The sequence below is a fragment of the Mchenga conophoros genome, linkage group LG14 (genome assembly GCF_057382185.1).
Source record: "Mchenga conophoros isolate Kocher_MC1m ecotype Shallow Benthic linkage group LG14, M_conophoros_male_GT1.1, whole genome shotgun sequence".
In the NCBI taxonomy this organism is placed as follows: domain Eukaryota; kingdom Metazoa; phylum Chordata; class Actinopteri; order Cichliformes; family Cichlidae; genus Mchenga; species Mchenga conophoros.
The window spans coordinates 10112459-10131093 of record NC_140539.1 but is presented as its reverse complement, the minus strand read 5'-3'; the positions used below and the strand labels follow the sequence as shown (position 1 = coordinate 10131093).

Sequence of the window (18635 nt, the reverse complement as noted above, 5' to 3'; positions counted from 1 at the left end):
TGTCAGAAGTGGGATTCGAACCCACGCGTCCAGGGGAGACTGCGACCTGAACGCAGCGCCTTAGACCGCTCGGCCATCCTGACACATTGCAACAGCCAACTAGTTGAATAATCCCACGCAGTTGCTGATTTCCATTTGACATACTTGTATGTTAAGTGCATGTAATAAACAAATAAAAATAATTACTAAGAAAATATATTGATTTAAAAGTTTGTGTTAAATGTTGTAAGTCAGATCGAAATAGAAAGATCAGGTGTGGTGGACAGGAATGATTAGATGTCAACAACTTGATTGGATGGCCAAAGTGTGAAATGTGACGTCCTGTGAGGGAAGCGTGAAAAAGCGTGAGCAGGTATAAAAAGACATTCTGGGTTCTTCTATTTTGTCTTTTGCGAGATGAGCAGTTGGGAAGGTTGGATCTAAGAGGTTCACAGTTGAAAGTTCAAGCAGACACGCTAGAGGGGGAACCACAGCCCAACCTGTGAACTGGTTTCAAATGAATGCCCAGCTGCTTTCCTGTTAACAGGGCTTTTAACCATGTCTGAGGTAACATCTAGCAGCTGTTCAGCCATGGAAACGTAGTGCGAATAATCTACAATGTCATCCATACTGATCATTTGGCTGAATACTTTTAGGCAGGTTGCCATGACATGACAGTTCACACAGTTTCACATCGGTTCCATGGTGTAATGGTTAGCACTCTGGACTTTGAATCCAGCGATCTGCGTTCAAATCTTGGTGGGACCTTCTTATTGGGAGGTGAAACCATACTGCATGTCACATAGTGATAACTTGTTTTTGGTCGCCAAGCGGTCGAAGGCACTGCGTTCAGGTCGCAGTCTCCTCTGAAGGCGTTTGTTCGAATATAGCAGCTATTCAGCCATGTAAACACATACTACGAAGCTCGTGGCGCCCACTTTCTGTGCTGACTTTGAGGTCGGAAGAGGTTTGGAGCTGTACAGTTAGTGAGTCAGCAGAGTGTTTGTGACTTTTGCGCACAAGCGCACCTCAGCACTCGGATACTCCAATCTGTAACTTTGTGTGGGTTGTAACTGAATTTCGTTGACCGCGGCCCTGCAGAGAATCAGTGCCAAAAAAACCAAGGTACTCCGAGTTGGCTATGCACGTGCCCGCATTCCTGTCATGATCAACCAACAACGTGCTAAAGAGGTGGAGAATTTTACATATCTTGGCAGCATCATCTCGAATGACGGGGTCTCTGATCGGGATGTCGACGGCAGAGTAGGGAAGGCAGTTGGTGTCCTGCGACGTCTCCAACCTATTTGGAACTCGACCTCCCTGAATGTAAGGGTCAAGATCAGACTACTGAACTCTATAGTCTTCCCTACTGCACGTTACGCTAGTGAAACCTGGCGCTCAACAAGTGCAATTATTCAACACCTGAACGTGCTTCAACAACGTGGCTTGCGGCGAATCCTGAGAATTTCCTACCGGGACCGAATAACAAATGAGGAGGTCCCACGAAGAGCAGGCACCCGCCCATTAGCCGATGTTGTTGCAGAAAGGTGCTTTCGCTTTGCGGGACATATTTTACACCTACCCCCTCATCGCCCAGCTAAGATTACCATGACATGGCGTCCACGCACTGGCAAGCGAAAGCAAGGCCGACCAAAGATCACATGGCGTCGAACATTTATGGACGATCTGAGAACTGTCGACATTGCCTGGGACGAAGCTGAAGCAGTCGCTGCTGACCGACATCGATGGAGATCACTAGCTGCCCGATGCGCCGCTCGGCGTAGGAGGAACATAGTACTAAGTAAAGTAACTGAATTTCAGACAGCTCTTTAGTACCACATAGTGACTGACAAGTGAAGGAACTCTTTAGTGATGTTTTGTAAAGGCAGACGTCATGGTTAGCTGCTTGATTTTATAAAGCTCTCACAGAAAACACAAGTCATACAGAAATTCAATGTGCCAGAGAAGACATGCAGTATGGTTTCAACCCCCAAAAATCAGGTCCCACCGATTTCACCAGATTTCACTCCATAAGAGTTTCCTCTTTTCAAAACTCTCCCAATTCATCCAGTGACCCTGCTTGGCCAGCGCTATGGCTCTGGCGTGTCTTACTGTTTCCTCCTTTCGACACACCTCCTCCACCACCATTTTTTGACGTTCGGTTACAGATGCCTGTTGCCACCGAGGTTGCCAAGACCAAATCCTTCTCTGCCCTGTTGGACGCGACCCACCATGTCATTATGGCTCAGAGCCGATTTGGCCTGTAGCACAGACGTGGCTGTGGTCCACTTCCTCCCTGTTGCTAGGGTGGGAGCAGCGCCCCTCACTATGGGGTCCCGGGAGTCCTTGAGTGACATCTCAAGCCTCACTCAAGGAGTGCAGTGTTGTTAATCCGCCTGAGGTCATTAGCCAAGTTTTGCCTTCGTTTGTCAAGTTGCCAGGTATCATTGAGGTCTACATTATACCACCGTCCCAGGCTCTTGATGGACATCTCTTAGACTGTTGGAATTGGTTCTCCACTGATATAGAATTGCCAGTTTCAAGTGTATTTTGTCACAACAGTAAGAAGTCTCCAAAGGTTGATTCTGTTCATCTGAATGTAGCGTTTTCAGTGGGAAAAATGTCTCGTCACTCATCCAAGTGACTTCTTCAGTGTCAGCTGACTGCAGGTTTCCCCAATCTTATAAACAGTATATTTGCATAATGACTGAAAGCAGACCCCTGAAGGAACAGTGGGCTTGGAGGTCAGTTCCTTCATCACGATTATGCAAATTCTCATGACCATTGATCAACAACCACTGATCAAAGATACATGAGTAGAAGGAAGAAAGAAGTGCCAAGATACAATTGTCAGAAGTGGGATTCGAACCCACGCCTCCAGGTGAGACTGCGACCTGAACGCAGCTCCTTAGACCGCTCGGCCATCCTGACACATTGCAACAGCCAACTAGTTGAATAATCCCACGCAGTTGCTGATTTCCATTTGACATACTTGTATGTTAAGTGCATGTAATAAACAAATAAAAATAATTACTAAGAAAATATATTGATTTAAAAGTTTGTGTTAAATGTTGTAAGTCAGATCGAAATAGAAAGATCAGGTGTGGTGGACAGGAATGATTAGATGTCAACAACTTGATTGGATGGCCAAAGTGTGAAATGTGACGTCCTGTGAGGGAAGCGTGAAAAAGCGTGAGCAGGTATAAAAAGACATTCTGGGTTCTTCTATTTTGTCTTTTGCGAGATGAGCAGTTGGGAAGGTTGGATCTAAGAGGTTCACAGTTGAAAGTTCAAGCAGACACGCTAGAGGGGGAACCACAGCCCAACCTGTGAACTGGTTTCAAATGAATGCCCAGCTGCTTTCCTGTTGGGTGATTTTCATCAACACAGAACACGGGGATAAATGCATTTTTGGTTCCATCCTCTCTCCTCACCAAGGAAATGTCCTACTTTGAGTTTGTCTCCACCTGCTGGGCGGTGGCGTGTTTAGAGTGGAGGATGTAGTTGCAGCTGTCCTGCAGGTGGAGGTGGTGCCGGACAAGCAGAGCAGCAGATTTGTGAGTGTTTTGGACTTGAATTAAAAAGACCAAGACATGCTGATGAGGTTGCTGTGTGATCTAGAGACAAGTATAAGGATGTGTATAAACATTGGGTCTAGCTGTATTGCTCAGGCTGCGCTACAGCATCTATTCACAGGTGCGATCCCACTACTGAGCGACACGGGGGCTTTGACCTGCTCCGTCTCCGACCTGGGCCGGTGCACCCCTCCTTAGGTGACCTGGTGGTCTCAGGCTCCCCCAGGATCACCATATCAATGCCGAACGCAATGCGGACACCCGATCGACATAGCCTGCTGCAGCTCAGAGCTCCTGAGCTCAAACGATCCTCAAACCTCAGCCTCGCGGTAGCTTGGATTACAGGCACGCACCAACGCACCCGGCGAAAAGCACTTACGTTAACAGGGCTTTTAACCATGTCTGAGGTAACATCATGACACTATCCTGCTGCCCATCATTAGCAAAGTTGTAATGATGGGCAGCAAAGATGAGGAATGAATGGTGCACAATTGTTATATGCAAGTTTTTAGAAAGCTCGTGGTTAACCCAAGAGTATTTTGTCACAATATCAAGAAGAGTAAAGCTTCAATGTCAGAAGTGGGATTCAAAGCCACACCTCCAGGGGAGACTGCAACCTGAACGCAGCGTCTTAGACCGCTCAGCCATTCTGACATTGCAGTGCCAGCTTGGTGGAGGTTACCACTGTTAGATACTTTGGAAGAAACACACATTATCCTTCTCATAACACATATAGCAGCTGTTCAGCCATGGAAACGTAGTGCGAATAATCTACAATGTCATCCATACTGATCATTTGGCTGAATACTTTTAGGCAGGTTGCCATGACATGACAGTTCACACAGTTTCACATCGGTTCCATGGTGTAATGGTTAGCACTCTGGACTTTGAATCCAGCGATCCGTGTTCAAATCTTGGTGGGACCTGCTTATTGGGAGGTGAAACCATACTGCATGTCACATAGTGATAACTTGTTTTTGGTCGCCAAGCAGTCGAAGGCACTGCGTTCAGGTCGCAGTCTCTTCTGAAGGCGTTTGTTCGAATATAGCAGCTGTTCAGCCATGTAAACACATACTACGAAGCTCGTGGCGCCCACTTTCTGTGCTGACTTTGAGGTCGGAAGAGGTTTGGAGCTGTACAGTTAGTGAGTCAGCAGAGTGTTTGTGACTTTTGCGCACAAGCGCACCTCAGCATTCGGATACTCCAATCTGTAACTTTGTGTGGGTTGTAACTGAATTTCAGACAGCTCTTTAGTACCACATAGTGACTGACAAGTGAAGGAACTCTTTAGTGATTGACAAGTGTTTTGTAAAGGCAGACGTCATGGTTAGCTGCTTGATTTTATAAAGCTCTCACAGAAAACACAAGTCATACAGAAATTCAATGTGCCAGAGAAGACATGCAGTATGGTTTCACCCCCCAAAAATCAGGTCCCACCGATTTCACCAGATTTCACTCCATAAGAGTTTCCTCTTTTCAAAACTCTCCCAATTCATCCAGTGACCCTGCTTGGCCAGCGCTATGGCTCTGGCGTGTCTTACTGTTTCCTCCTTTCGACACACCTCCTCCACCACCATTTTTTGACGTTCGGTTACAGATGCCTGTTGCCACCGAGGTTGCCAAGACCAAATCCTTCTCTGCCCTGTTGGACGCGACCCACCATGTCATTATGGCTCAGAGCCGATTTGGCCTGTAGCACAGACGTGGCTGTGGTCCACTTCCTCCCTGTTGCTAGGGTGGGAGCAGCGCCCCTCACTATGGGGTCCCGGGAGTCCTTGAGTGACATCTCAAGCCTCACTCAAGGAGTGCAGTGTTGTTAATCCGCCTGAGGTCATTAGCCAAGTTTTGCCTTCGTTTGTCAAGTTGCCAGGTATCATTGAGGTCTACATTATACCACCGTCCCAGGCTCTTGATGGACATCTCTTAGACTGTTGGAATTGGTTCTCCACTGATATAGAATTGCCAGTTTCAAGTGTATTTTGTCACAACAGTAAGAAGTCTCCAAAGGTTGATTCTGTTCATCTGAATGTAGCGTTTTCAGTGGGAAAAATGTCTCGTCACTCATCCAAGTGACTTCTTCAGTCTCAGCTGACTGCAGGTTTCCCCAATCTTATAAACAGTATATTTGCATAATGACTGAAAGTAGCCAATTGAAGGAACAGTGGGCTTGGAGGTCAGTTCCTTCATCACGATTATGCAAATTCTCATGACCATTGATCAACAATTACTGATCAAAGATACATGAGTAGAAGGAAGAAAGAAGTGCCAAGATACAATTGTCAGAAGTGGGATTCGAACCCACGCCTCTAGGGGAGACTGCAACCTGAACGCAGCGCCTTAGACCTCTCGGCCATCCTGACACATTGCAACAGCCAACTAGTTGAATAATCCCACGCAGTTGCTGATTTCCATTTGACATACTTGTATGTTAAGTGCATGTAATAAACAAATAAAAATAATTACTAAGAAAATATATTGATTTAAAAGTTTGTGTTAAATGTTGTAAGTCAGATCGAAATAGAAAGATCAGGTGTGGTGGACAGGAATGATTAGATGTCAACAACTTGATTGGATGGCCAAAGTGTGAAATGTGACGTCCTGTGAGGGAAGCGTGAAAAAGCGTGAGCAGGTATAAAAAGACATTCTGGGTTCTTCTATTTTGTCTTTTGCGAGATGAGCAGTTGGGAAGGTTGGATCTAAGTGGTTCACAGTTGAAAGTTCAAGCAGACACGCTAGAGGGGGAACCACAGCCCAACCTGTGAACTGGTTTCAAATGAATGCCCAGCTGCTTTCCTGTTGGGTGATTTTCATCAACACAGAACACGGGGATAAATGCATTTTTGGTTCCATCCTCTCTCCTCACCAAGGAAATGTCCTACTTTGAGTTTGTCTCCACCTGCTGGGCGGTGGCGTGTTTAGAGTGGAGGATGTAGTTGCAGCTGTCCTGCAGGTGGAGGTGGTGCCGGACAAGCAGAGCAGCAGATTTGTGAGTGTTTTGGACTTGAATTAAAAAGACCAAGACATGCTGATGAGGCTGCTGTGTGATCTAGAGACAAGTATAAGGATGTGTATAAAGATTGGGTCTAGCTGTATTGCTCAGGCTGCGCTACAGCATCTATTCACAGGTGCGATCCCACTACTGAGCGACACGGGGGCTTTGACCTGCTCCGTCTCCGACCTGGGCCGGTGCACCCCTCCTTAGGTGACCTGGTGGTCTCAGGCTCCCCCAGGATCACCATATCAATGCCGAACGCAATGCGGACACCCGATCGACATAGCCTGCTGCAGCTCAGAGCTCCTGAGCTCAAACAATCCTCAAACCTCAGCCTCCCGGTAGCTTGGATTACAGGCACGCGGCACCAGACACGGCGAGAAGCACTTACGTTATCAGGGCTTTTAACCATGTCTGAGGTAACATCATGACACTATCCTGCTGCCCATCATTAGCAAAGTTGTAATGATGGGCAGCAAAGATGAGGAATGAATGGTGCACAATTGTTATATGCAAGTTTTTAGAAAGCTCGTGGTTAACCCAAGAGTATTTTGTCACAATATCAAGAAGAGTAAAGCTTCAATGTCAGAAGTGGGATTCAAAGCCACACCTCCAGAGGAGACTGTAACCTGAACGCAGCGCCTTAGACCGCTCAGCCATTCTGACATTGCAGTGCCAGTTTGGTGGAGGTTACCACTGTTAGATACTTTGGAAGAAACACACATTATCCTTCTCATAACACATATAGCAGCTGTTCAGCCATGGAAACGTAGTGCAAATAATCTACAATGTCATCCATACTGATCATTTGGCTGAATACTTTTAGGCAGGTTGCCATGACATGACAGTTCACACAGTTTCACATCGGTTCCATGGTGTAATGGTTAGCACTCTGGACTTTGAATCCAGCGATCCGCGTTCAAATCTCGGTGGGACCTGCTTATTGGGAGGTGAAACCATACTGCATGTCACATAGTGATAACTTGTTTTTGGTCGCCAAGCGGGCGAAGGCACTGCGTTCAGGTCGCAGTCTCCTCTGAAGGCGTTTGTTCGAATATAGCAGCTGTTCAGCCATGTAAACACATACTACGAAGCTCGTGGCGCCCACTTTCTGTGCTGACTTTGAGGTCGGAAGAGGTTTGGAGCTGTACAGTTAGTGAGTCAGCAGAGTGTTTGTGACTTTTGCGCACAAGCGCACCTCAGCACTCGGATACTCCAATCTGTAACTTTGTGTGGGCTGTAACTGAATTTCAGACAGCTCTTTAGTACCACATAGTGACTGACAAGTGAAGGAACTCTTTAGTGATTGACAAGTGTTTTGTAAAGGCAGACGTCATGGTTAGCTGCTTGATTTTATAAAGCTCTCACAGAAAACACAAGTCATACAGAAATTCAATGTCCCAGAGAAGACATGCAGTATGGTTTCACCCCCCAAAAATCAGGTCCCACCGATTTCACCAGATTTCACTCCATAAGAGTTTCCTCTTTTCAAAACTCTCCCAATTCATCCAGTGACCCTGCTTGTTTTACTGTTGCACCCAACCATTCTACAACTGAAATGCCTTGGACTGTTACCATTTCAGGCAAGTGGAGTGAACCATATTTTGCTACATTCTCATCTGATTGGGGCTTCCTTTTCTTGATTTTTGGAGAGAACTCTTAATTACTGGTATTATTCAGGTCTCGCTCACATGTTTGTCCCTGGTTTCTCAGCCAAGAGGAGCTTGAACTCCAGATACTGTGAGTTCTTTTCACACATTGAGATCATTGATAATTTTTAGCAACGACGTGATCTTGTAGAAATAATTAGGTGTCATGGATTTAGCTATAAATGCGACTCTTATTTTTTACCTTACTGGAAAACATTTCTGCATTTTACCCATATTTTATTTTTAACTCAAAATCAAAAATTCCAGATTCTCCTACATGTTGGTTTTGGACCAGATAGGACGACAGATTTCAGGTGGCCCTGTGTTTTTCTCTATTACATCTGCCACTGAATCTCGATAATCTTTGTGTGGCTCCTCCTGGGTTCTCACCCTCTCCTATCTGGCTCACATGACTCTCATCTTCTGAAAAATCTATGTTTGAATCTCGCTCAATTATTCTGTTGAGAATTTTCTCTGCCTTTGTTAAAGAGTTGTCTACTAGGAAAAAGTGAAATAAATATAAGTACAAAGTCCCGACGTGCACTAGAGTACACATTAATAAATTAGTCATTTCCTCTGTGAAACTAAATAAGCATAATTCTTAAGAACCCCTCAAATTATTTACTAGATGTTTATTTTTGAAAATTAATCAAGATCTGAGTTTAACAAAACATTTTAATTGTATCAAGTTTACCTTTCTTTCTTCCATAAAATGTGCTTGTGGGCATGCCAGCCATTTTGAAAAGGTGGGGGGAAAAAACAAAACAATTGGCAAGGCCACGCCCCCACACATTTGATATAATTTTAAAGGTACTGTTGTCCTCTCTAAGAAACATCAGGACTTAGATGAGTGGTAAGTAGAGTATGAGAGCTACAAGCAAAAACTAAATGTGTACTAGTGCGCAAAAATGAAGTACTGGGTCATCAGGAGGTTATGAGGGACATTTATAAAACTAAAAATCCCACAAACCTTGAAGGGCACTTGAAAAGCTCACACAAGAAGGCTAACCTAGCTTACCTTGAAGAGCTCATCAGGGGGAGCACACTCCCCCTCCTTGAAGAGCTCCCTCACTCAACCCGCATCCCCAGAAAACAGCTAACCCCAGATAAGGCAGCGTGATGCATCCCGAGACAACAGGACGGGGACACCTATATAACTGTGTGAGTCAATCGCCTTCAAAAAGTTTATCAATTCACTTGAACCAAAATTAGGAGCACCCGGTGCTGCAAGAGTTAATAGTCTCAATACCCAAGGATAAGCAGAAGAGCATGACTGATATGATGGAGCTGGGATTTGGTGACACTTAATTTTTGCAAAACACTACTAAAACTATAACTGGCGCTAATCAAAACATTTTTATACATATTGCAGTTTGTTGCTCATTATAGAGTTGTGCTCAAGTTAATAAGGGTTAAAAGCTACAGTCAGCACGATGTCTGGCTGATCTATGGAGGGGAAAGGCTTCGAGCATGGAAGGCCGCACGCGCTTACATAACACTGATATCATGTTATTCTCTGTGATCTTTTATTCAATTATATCTTTAAGTTAAGTTTTAAGTAGTGGCAGTTAATTACACGAGATTCATTTAATATTATATACCTGAGTCAGAGAATCACATGCAGATCAACTTGACAACCTGGGAGACCTTGTAGCTGCAATATTGTGTCTCCATAAGGGACAGTAGGCAGAAGCAAACACATGATTTTTGGGGGGCAAATGTTAGGATTAAAAATGGCTAATTTGTTTTTGATGTCTTTTCTTAATATGAGTGGCTTTAGTAATTTTCAGACACACTTTGCAAATGTGCTTATAATGAGTTGGCACTCAGTCTTTTGAAGGTCATAAGCTTCGTTCGGCGTGATGGTCCGGACTGATAAAGTGTAGGAAATGCCTTGAGTGCAGAGGGCTAAATGCAAACACGCTTACACACACATAGGATATGATTACAATAAGTCCCTGGGACATTCTGAATATTCTAAACCAATTCTGAATCACTAGAAGGTCAGTAGATAACAACATTAGGTTATTAGGGTTAGGAAGAGAGGTGTTTTGGTTTTTTGTCTCTTACAGAGAAAGGAACAGACACCAGACGAGGTCACAGATAGGCGAGGATCCTTCGCAGCAGAGACGGACACAGTGACTGCCGAGACGCCAGCTGGGTGCAAGTGTCATGGCGTTTGGGCTCCAGCTAGTCACCTCAAAAGGATGGATCCCATAAACACAGCAATAACCATGAAGGGGTTGGCGGAAATCCGGGAACACCAGACCAACGAGGTTCGAGAGGCTCTTGGGCAAAAGGGGGACGCGTTCCTGTTCTTTTTCTGGAGGATACACAGGACACACAGGACCCGAGGATACACAGATCGTCGTTTGAAATCGAGGCAGAACAATCCCCTGATCTGTGCCACGACTGAAGGGTTGTCTAACCCCTGAGGTTGAAGAAAGAAGAGCAGAGGATCACCCAACTGGACGACACTGGTAGCTGCAGCAATAAAATAAAGGCTAAAAGCTCCTTGGACAGAGGTTCTAGTCTGAGTACGTCTGAAGGGTATAAGGTAGCACCAAATAAAGCTGTGGGAGAACTGGGGAGTGTCATCTGTACCGGCTACTGTTGTAATAATAGTTTTTCTTACATCTGAACTGCGCAAACTCAGAGGTCATCTCACATGTGGTTCGCCCATCAGGGGGACAAAGGACCTCAGGAGTAAGAAGAAATGAACCCGGCCACACTGGAGTACAGGGTGTAGGTGAGCTCATTATTCTAACGAGCTCATCAGGGGAAGTGTTAGATTATAATATTATTTTATGCCATGTTAGACCCCTAATTAAAGGTTGTGAATTATTATGTAGTTTTAGTTTGCATTATTCTCCTGAATTAGAAGAAGCTGATAACTATTGCATTTGTTAAACTGATTTGCATTACATTAGACTGCTGATTTATTGTGGATGAATGATGTTGTTTTATGATGTTATAAGAAATACTGTTTGCAGAAAGTCATCGCCTTATTTGTCTGATTAGAAGAGAACGGAACATGCTGGAGTTTTCTGCCCCATCTCAGCAGGAGCAGATAAACAGGGAGCCAAGGTCGTAGCTTAGGCGCCGTGTGAGAGAAAGCATGTGAATGTTTAGGCTTTTATGATAAGGTGGGGACACCAGAGGCTATAAGAGTTTGATCAATGCTCCACCATTTTGAGATCTGAGGCTGTCTGCATACAGTGTCCATCTCCCACGCGTGTGACTATTAAAATCATCGTTTGACTTAACCCGGCCGGACCAGTGTTGTTATTGTGGTTTTTCCTCTTGTATCCATCCCCAATTTTGAACTCGTAACAACAACTACACGAAGTTTGCAAAACGATGGACATATGGCCAATCCTTTTGGTCAGGGGATAACCAAAATCGGATGTCTGGTGTAGGTTTTTTGATTAACAATAAAACTGTTAATATAGAAAAAGTGGAGGTAGTGGTGGACGGAAGAGCTTTATGTATAGATGTAGAAAAAAATGGGAGTAAACTCAGGATTATTAATGTCTATGGACATACAGAGTTGAAAGAACGGACGGCATTATTTCAAATATTACAACCATTTCTTTGTAATAGAAGACCGATAATAATGGGTGGGGATTTTAACTGTACACCAGAAACAAGTGGAATCCAGGGGGCGGCTTCAACAGTGAAGAAAGATTCAAGTACTTGTGCATTAGATAATTTGATTAAAGACGGTAATTTGAAAGACGTGTTTAGATTTCTTAACCCGTCAGACCCTGGATATACCTGGTCTAATAATAAGTCCTCTTCACGGATTGATTTTTTGTTTGCCAGTGAAGGCTTAATACCCCTGTCATGTAAAGTGGAACCAGTACCTTTTTCTGATCACCATAAGGTCATGTGTGGATTTAGTATTCAATCTTCTTTTCAGTCGGCCCCAGGGCCATGGAAACTAAACCTGAATCTATTGAAGGACGGAAAGGTTACGGGAAGGTATAAACTTAAATTACAACAATGGGTCTCTCTACAACCACTATATGAATCTGTAGGGGAATGGTGGGAGAGTATAAAGATTAGGACCCAAGTATTTTTTAGTCTTGAAGGGAAAAGGCGGGCAAAGAGGAGGTTATTGAGAAAGCAAGAAAAATTACAAAGGTTTTACAACCTCCTGAATTTGGGCTTTGATGTTAGTGAAGAGATTACAAATCTGAAAAAAGAAATGATGGTAGTTTTAAATGACAAAAGCAAGGGAGTATTAATATGGAGTAGGGTAAAACATGTGGAAGAAAATGAAAAATGTACGAGATATTTTTTTTAAAAATTGTATAAATCTAAACCTGCTATTGACAGCCTGATTAATGAAGAAGGGAAAGAAGTGAAAAGTACCCAAGAAATTTTAAAGGTAGTATATTCCTTTTATATCAACTTGTACAAAGAACAAAGTATTGATGAGGCGATTGTAGAATCCTTTATCTCAAAGTTAACACAAAAATTGGATCCAGAAGATGGTATAAATTTAGATGAAGGTATAACACTAGAGAAAATCACAAGAGCCATGGAAAGTATGCAAGATATCAAGTCACCAGGTATGGATGGCTTACCTAAGAAATACTATCAGGCCTTTTGGGAACAACTTAGCCCGTCGTTGTGCAAGGTTTATAAAGAAGCATGGGATAAAGGTGTATGGTCAACGTCCATGAATACAGGAGTGATTTCCCTGTTATGGAAAAGGGGTTCTAAAAAAGATTTGAGAAATTGGAGACCCCTGACATTGTTAGGGGTAGATATTAAGATTTTAGCAAAAGCCCTTTTTTTTCGTTTACAGACAGTAGTACCTAAGTTAGTTGGAGTGGAACAAACATGTGGGATACAAGGACGTAAGATGACAGATAGTTTAGTGATTATAAGGGATAGCTACCTTTATAGCCATGAGCGGAATATCCCCCTTTGTGGGTTAAGCTTGGATTTAGAAAAAGCCTTTGACAATGTCAGTCATGCCTTTCTGATGAAAGTCCTAGATAAATTAGGATTTGGAGAAGTCTTTCAGAGATGGATTGAGGTGTTGTATTCTGGTTGTAGTAGTGTTGTGAATGTGAATGGTGTACAGACTACTACAGTTGCAGTGAAAGCTGGAGTAAGGCAGGGATGCCCGTTGTCTCCCACCTTATTTATATTGGTGATGGAGCCATTAGCGTGTGCATTACGAGCTAATGAGCTAATTAAAGGGTTGACCCCACCGGGTAGCGGAGGGTTGGAAATTAAATTTTCCATGTATATGGACGATATAACTCTGCTGCTTACGGACAATAAGTCGATTGAAGTAAGTTTGGCAGTTTGTGAAGCTTTTTCAGCAGCCTCAGGGATGAAAATGAATAAAGAGAAGAGTGAGGTGATTTATTTTAAGTGGCGGAAGATTAAAGAAAAATGGGGATTGCAAGAAAAATCAGAAACGTTGAAAATTTTAGGGGTGGAAATAGGAGAAAATATGAGAATTAAGAACTGGAATTCAAAATTACAAAAAATATGATGATGATGATGATGATAGGGTGGGGGTCGCTAGGACCCCCTCGGGGCATATATGTGTTATGATGATGATGATGATGATGATGATGATAGGGTGGGGGGGGGGGTCGCTAGGACCCCCTCGGGGCATATGTGTGTTATGGTGATTAGGGTGGGGGTCGCTAGGACCCCCCTCGGGGCATATGTGTGTTATGATGATGATGATGATGATGATAGGGTGGGGGGGGGGGGTCGCTAGGACCACCGTGGGGCGCTTGTGTTATCACGGCGTCGGTGGCGTCTGGGGAGCGGCGGCGCGGGAAGAAGCGGCGGCGCAGTTGGGACAGTACGTGACGGCGCAGTTTGTACACACGTGTACTCGGCACTCGCGGCACAGGATCTTGGTCTTGACGTCTTTGCTCATTTTTGCTCAAATGAAAAAGAAAGAGGAAAAAGGGAAGGGAAATCGGTTACTGGACGGGATAATATTTTGAAGATGGTAGAGGAGTACTACAGTTCATTGTTTGGTGTGGAAGAAGTAGATAGAGGGGCTCAAGAAATGGTTTTAGGTTTTCTGAAAGAGAGGTTACCAGAGGACGCAAGGAAGCTTTTGGAAAGGAGCATAACAAACCACGAACTATACGAGGCGATAAAGACAATGAAGAATAACAAGGTACCTGGGATAGATGGACTCACAAAGGAGTTTTACATCACCTTTTGGGATCTCATCGGAGACCACTTGTTGGAGGTATTTGAAGAAATGTGTGAAACGGGTAGAATGCCAAAGAGTATGAGGACAGGTGTGATAAGTTTTCTACATAAGAAAGGCTCACCTGCTGTGCTTTCAAATTATAGGCCTCTTTCAATGGTCTGCGTGGACTACAAAATTTTGAGTCGAACTCTAGCAAGACGCCTGGCCCGAGTCTTGCCTGCTATTATTAATGCAGACCAGACATGCGGGGTAAAGGGCAGGCAGATTGGTTGGAACTTACAATTACATAGAGATGTGCTTACATACATCGAAGAGAGGAACTTGACAACAATATGCGTAACACTTGATCAGGAAAAAGCTTTTGATAGGGTCAATCATGATTTCTTATGGAGGGTGATGAGAAATTTTGATATAGGAGGTAAATTTTTGAATTGGATAAGTATGATGTATACTGACATAATCTGCAAGATAAAGATAAATGGACACTTAACAGAGGAAGTACAACAAACGAGAGGGCTACGGCAGGGTTGCCCCCTGTCCGCCCTACTCTATGTTATATATGTAGAACCTTTAGCATGTGCAATAAGAGGAAACGAGAAAATTAGAGGAGTGCCCTTGCCAGGGGGGAGGTGTTGAAGATCTCCCAGTACGCTGACGACACAGTTCTTTACTTGGAAGATGATGGAAGTGTGAGGGAGATGATACGAACAATACAGACCTTTGAGAGCGCTGCGGGGTCAAAGGTCAATGAGGAGAAATCAAAATATACATTTTTGGGACGATGGGCAGGTAGGAGACAGACGCTTTGCGGGCTTTCTTTGTGTGAAGGGTCCATGCAGGTCCTGGGCATTGATTTTGGAAATCCAGCAAATTACAACTGGGATTTGAAGATAGCGAAGATCTTAAAGAAATTGGGGATGTGGTCAAAAAGAAAGCTCACTATAACTGGCAAAGTTTTGGCCGTAAAAGCTGACATCTTACCTGCCCTACTCCATTTGGCATATGTCTTTCCAATGCCACAGACTCATAGGAAGGTGCTAACACGGGGAATTTTTAAATTAATAGGGGGGGGGGGGGGGGGGGTATGAATATGTAAAAGAACAACTATGTATCAGACAATATCAAAAGGTGGGAGGGATGTCCAATACATCCCTTTGAAATTGGATGTGATGTATTACAGTAACATATGTGCTCCTCTCCAGTCACCCCTTTCCTGTCAAAGTGGAACTCTGGAGCAGAGCAGGCGGGGCCTGAGATCTGCCCCTTCAGCCAAGCAAACAGGGCCTACCGTGACGCCGGAAGCCGGGACGAGGAGTCACTGCGGCTTCCTGCGAGGCCAAAGAAACACACACTCTGGCTTCTCTTCAAAACGTACAAGTCTTTCGCCTTTTACTAAAGACTTCCGTGGAGAGTGAGGCTAAGGAGTTGCACCTATTTTTGGCAGGGTCTGCCGTCTGGCTGGCCCCTCTCCTCGTTGTTCAAAAGAAGAAATAGAAGAAAGCGCGTGTAGCAGATTTCAAATGGTTGACTGCGTTGTGACGACAGACTGGCTGGAAACTGGATTTATTTCTAAAAGACAAAGTGCAGCAGCAAAATCAGTGTCACACAGCAACAGCAGGCCTCTCCTCATCCCAGTGTGGAGTCCATGCAGCTCTGCTTACAATATATAAAAGAAAATACAATCTATCAAAACAACGATTCTCCCAACAGCCACTTTAAAGTCAAATGTTATAGTGGGGTAAAACAGAGACAAATATGAAGCCACTAATAATAACTTGTAATATTTAAATCCCCACTAAGATGGATCAATTACACAATACATATTCAAACAACTTTAACTTTTCTCAACATGGCTGAAAATACTATGCAGTGTGCAGCCTCAGGTGATGAACTCATTATACACATAAAACATAACCTATACATTTACACATACCTAGAAGACAAAGTGCAGCAGCAAAATCAGTGTCACACAGCAACAGCAGGCCTCTCCTCATCCCTGTTTAGCACAAGTAAGGACCACATAAACGGATGGTGTAACAGATAAAACGCAGTTCCAATTACTATTTTTCTCGTTCAAAGCAATCAAAAACACTTTGGGAGCTTTTAGCCATGAGAACTAATAGTTAGCAAAGAAAAATACACCAAATTTAAATGTATAATTTAGTACAGGGAGAGGAGCTACAGAAAGTGTGCCTCACCAGTGTGGAGTCCATGCAGCTCTGGCTGGGAAACCCCACACACGCAACATGTTTACAAGTGGCGTCACACTGATTAATGCCCCACTTCAACAGTGACACGTGGAACCTTAGTTTTACATAAATTAAATTTACACAATAAAAAATAAATAAACTATATACAATACAGTTTTGAGAATGTTCACACTCAGTATATTATATCTCAGCTACACGCACAGTTCCAGGAAGCTCCGCAGGCCTCTGAGGTACTGTAGGTGGGCGGAGATTTGAAGCGGCTCCCTCCCTGTGAGCCAAGTGAAAGAGCGCACCGTCACAAGCGAGAAGTGTCCCGAGAAGGCGGCTCAGCCAGGAACCTGCGGGAGGCCATCGCTTCTCGGCCTTTTGGCTAAGATCAAGTGTAGTAGCTGTTCTTATCAGTTTAATATCTGATATGCCCCCGATTTGGGGGCAACGTATTAAACGCATTTTTAGAACAGGGAGCCGAATAAGGGGCTCGCTCCGTTCGCTCCATGCATCGACCCGGTATTGCAGCGCCTCCGGGAACGGTGCCCCCTTTGCTGACTTTGTGCAAAAGCAAGAAAGCCAAACAAAGTAAGGTCGGCCAAACCAAGAGCCAGAAAGCAGCCGCAAGCGGCGAAAGTGCAGGGATAGAAGCTCAGAGAAATAAGGAAAAAAACTGGGAAGATAGCGAGGAACTGAATATATTATTAAAGGAACAGGAGGTTTTGTTTCAGGAGAGGGCAAAAACAAGAATGTTTAAATTTATGCAGGAGGAGTATATGCAACAGGAGAAGTGCTCGGCCTATTTTTTTGCTCAAATGAAAAAGAAAGAGGAAAAAGGGAAGGGAAATCGGTTACTGGACGGGATAATATTTTGAAGATGGTAGAGGAGTACTACAGTTCATTGTTTGGTGTGGAAGAAGTAGATAGAGGGGCTCAAGAAATGGTTTTAGGTTTTCTGAAAGAGAGGTTACCAGAGGACGCAAGGAAGCTTTTGGAAAGGAGCATAACAAACCACGAACTATACGAAGCGATAAAGACAATGAAGAATAACAAGGTACCTGGGATAGATGGACTCACAAAGGAGTTTTACATCACCTTTTGGGATCTCATCGGAGACCACTTGTTGGAGGTATTTGAAGAAATGTGTGAAACGGGTAGAATGCCAAAGAGTATGAGGACGGGTGTGATAAGTTTTCTACATAAGAAAGGCTCACCTGCTGTGCTTTCAAATTATAGGCCTCTTTCAATGGTCTGCGTGGACTACAAAATTTTGAGTCGAACTCTAGCAAGACGCCTGGCCCGAGTCTTGCCTGCTATTATTAATGCAGACCAGACATGCGGGGTAAAGGGCAGGCAGATTGGTTGGAACTTACAATTACATAGAGATGTGCTTACATACATCGAAGAGAGGAACTTGACAACAATATGCGTAACACTTGATCAGGAAAAAGCTTTTGATAGGGTCAATCATGATTTCTTATGGAGGGTGATGAGAAATTTTGATATAGGAGGTAAATTTTTGAATTGGATAAGTATGATGTATACTGACATAATCTGCAAGATAAAGATAAATGGACACTTAACAGAGGAAGTACAACAAACGAGAGGGCTACGGCAGGGTTGCCCCCTGTCCGCCCTACTCTATGTTATATATGTAGAACCTTTAGCATGTGCAATAAGAGGAAACGAGAAAATTAGAGGAGTGCCCTTGCCAGGGGGGAGGTGTTGAAGATCTCCCAGTACGCTGACGACACAGTTCTTTACTTGGAAGATGATGGAAGTGTGAGGGAGATGATACGAACAATACAGACCTTTGAGAGCGCTGCGGGGTCAAAGGTCAATGAGGAGAAATCAAAATATACATTTTTGGGACGATGGGCAGGTAGGAGACAGACGCTTTGCGGGCTTTCTTTGTGTGAAGGGTCCATGCAGGTCCTGGGCATTGATTTTGGAAATCCAGCAAATTACAACTGGGATTTGAAGATAGCGAAGATCTTAAAGAAATTGGGGATGTGGTCAAAAAGAAAGCTCACTATA

General features: G+C 44.0%; 9 non-coding genes across 9 annotated transcripts; 4 read left to right on the top strand and 5 right to left on the bottom strand.

Annotated features, from left to right (window-relative positions):
• Positions 1 to 83, bottom strand: trnal-cag (transfer RNA leucine (anticodon CAG)). Its single transcript has one exon. It is a non-coding gene; the product is annotated as a tRNA-Leu (tRNA).
• A 2744-nt stretch (positions 84 to 2827) lies between these two features.
• trnal-cag (transfer RNA leucine (anticodon CAG)) lies at positions 2828 to 2910 on the bottom strand. The gene has a single exon. It is a non-coding gene; the product is annotated as a tRNA-Leu (tRNA).
• A 711-nt stretch (positions 2911 to 3621) lies between these two features.
• On the bottom strand, positions 3622 to 3920 carry LOC146559329 (signal recognition particle RNA). The gene has a single exon (XR_014888394.1).
• Positions 3921 to 4408: 488 nt separating this feature from the next.
• On the top strand, positions 4409 to 4480 carry trnaq-uug (transfer RNA glutamine (anticodon UUG)). Its single transcript has one exon. It is a non-coding gene; the product is annotated as a tRNA-Gln (tRNA).
• Positions 4481 to 5831: 1351 nt separating this feature from the next.
• trnal-cag (transfer RNA leucine (anticodon CAG)) lies at positions 5832 to 5914 on the bottom strand. Its single transcript has one exon. It is a non-coding gene; the product is annotated as a tRNA-Leu (tRNA).
• A 711-nt stretch (positions 5915 to 6625) lies between these two features.
• Positions 6626 to 6924, bottom strand: LOC146559326 (signal recognition particle RNA). The gene has a single exon (XR_014888393.1).
• Positions 6925 to 7412: 488 nt separating this feature from the next.
• Positions 7413 to 7484, top strand: trnaq-uug (transfer RNA glutamine (anticodon UUG)). The gene has a single exon. It is a non-coding gene; the product is annotated as a tRNA-Gln (tRNA).
• Positions 7485 to 15748: 8264 nt separating this feature from the next.
• LOC146559324 (U5 spliceosomal RNA) lies at positions 15749 to 15861 on the top strand. The gene has a single exon (XR_014888424.1). It is a non-coding gene; the product is annotated as a U5 spliceosomal RNA (small nuclear RNA).
• Positions 15862 to 16960: 1099 nt separating this feature from the next.
• On the top strand, positions 16961 to 17151 carry LOC146559323 (U2 spliceosomal RNA). The gene has a single exon (XR_014888447.1). It is a non-coding gene; the product is annotated as a U2 spliceosomal RNA (small nuclear RNA).
• The last annotated feature ends 1484 nt before the right edge of the window (positions 17152 to 18635 follow it).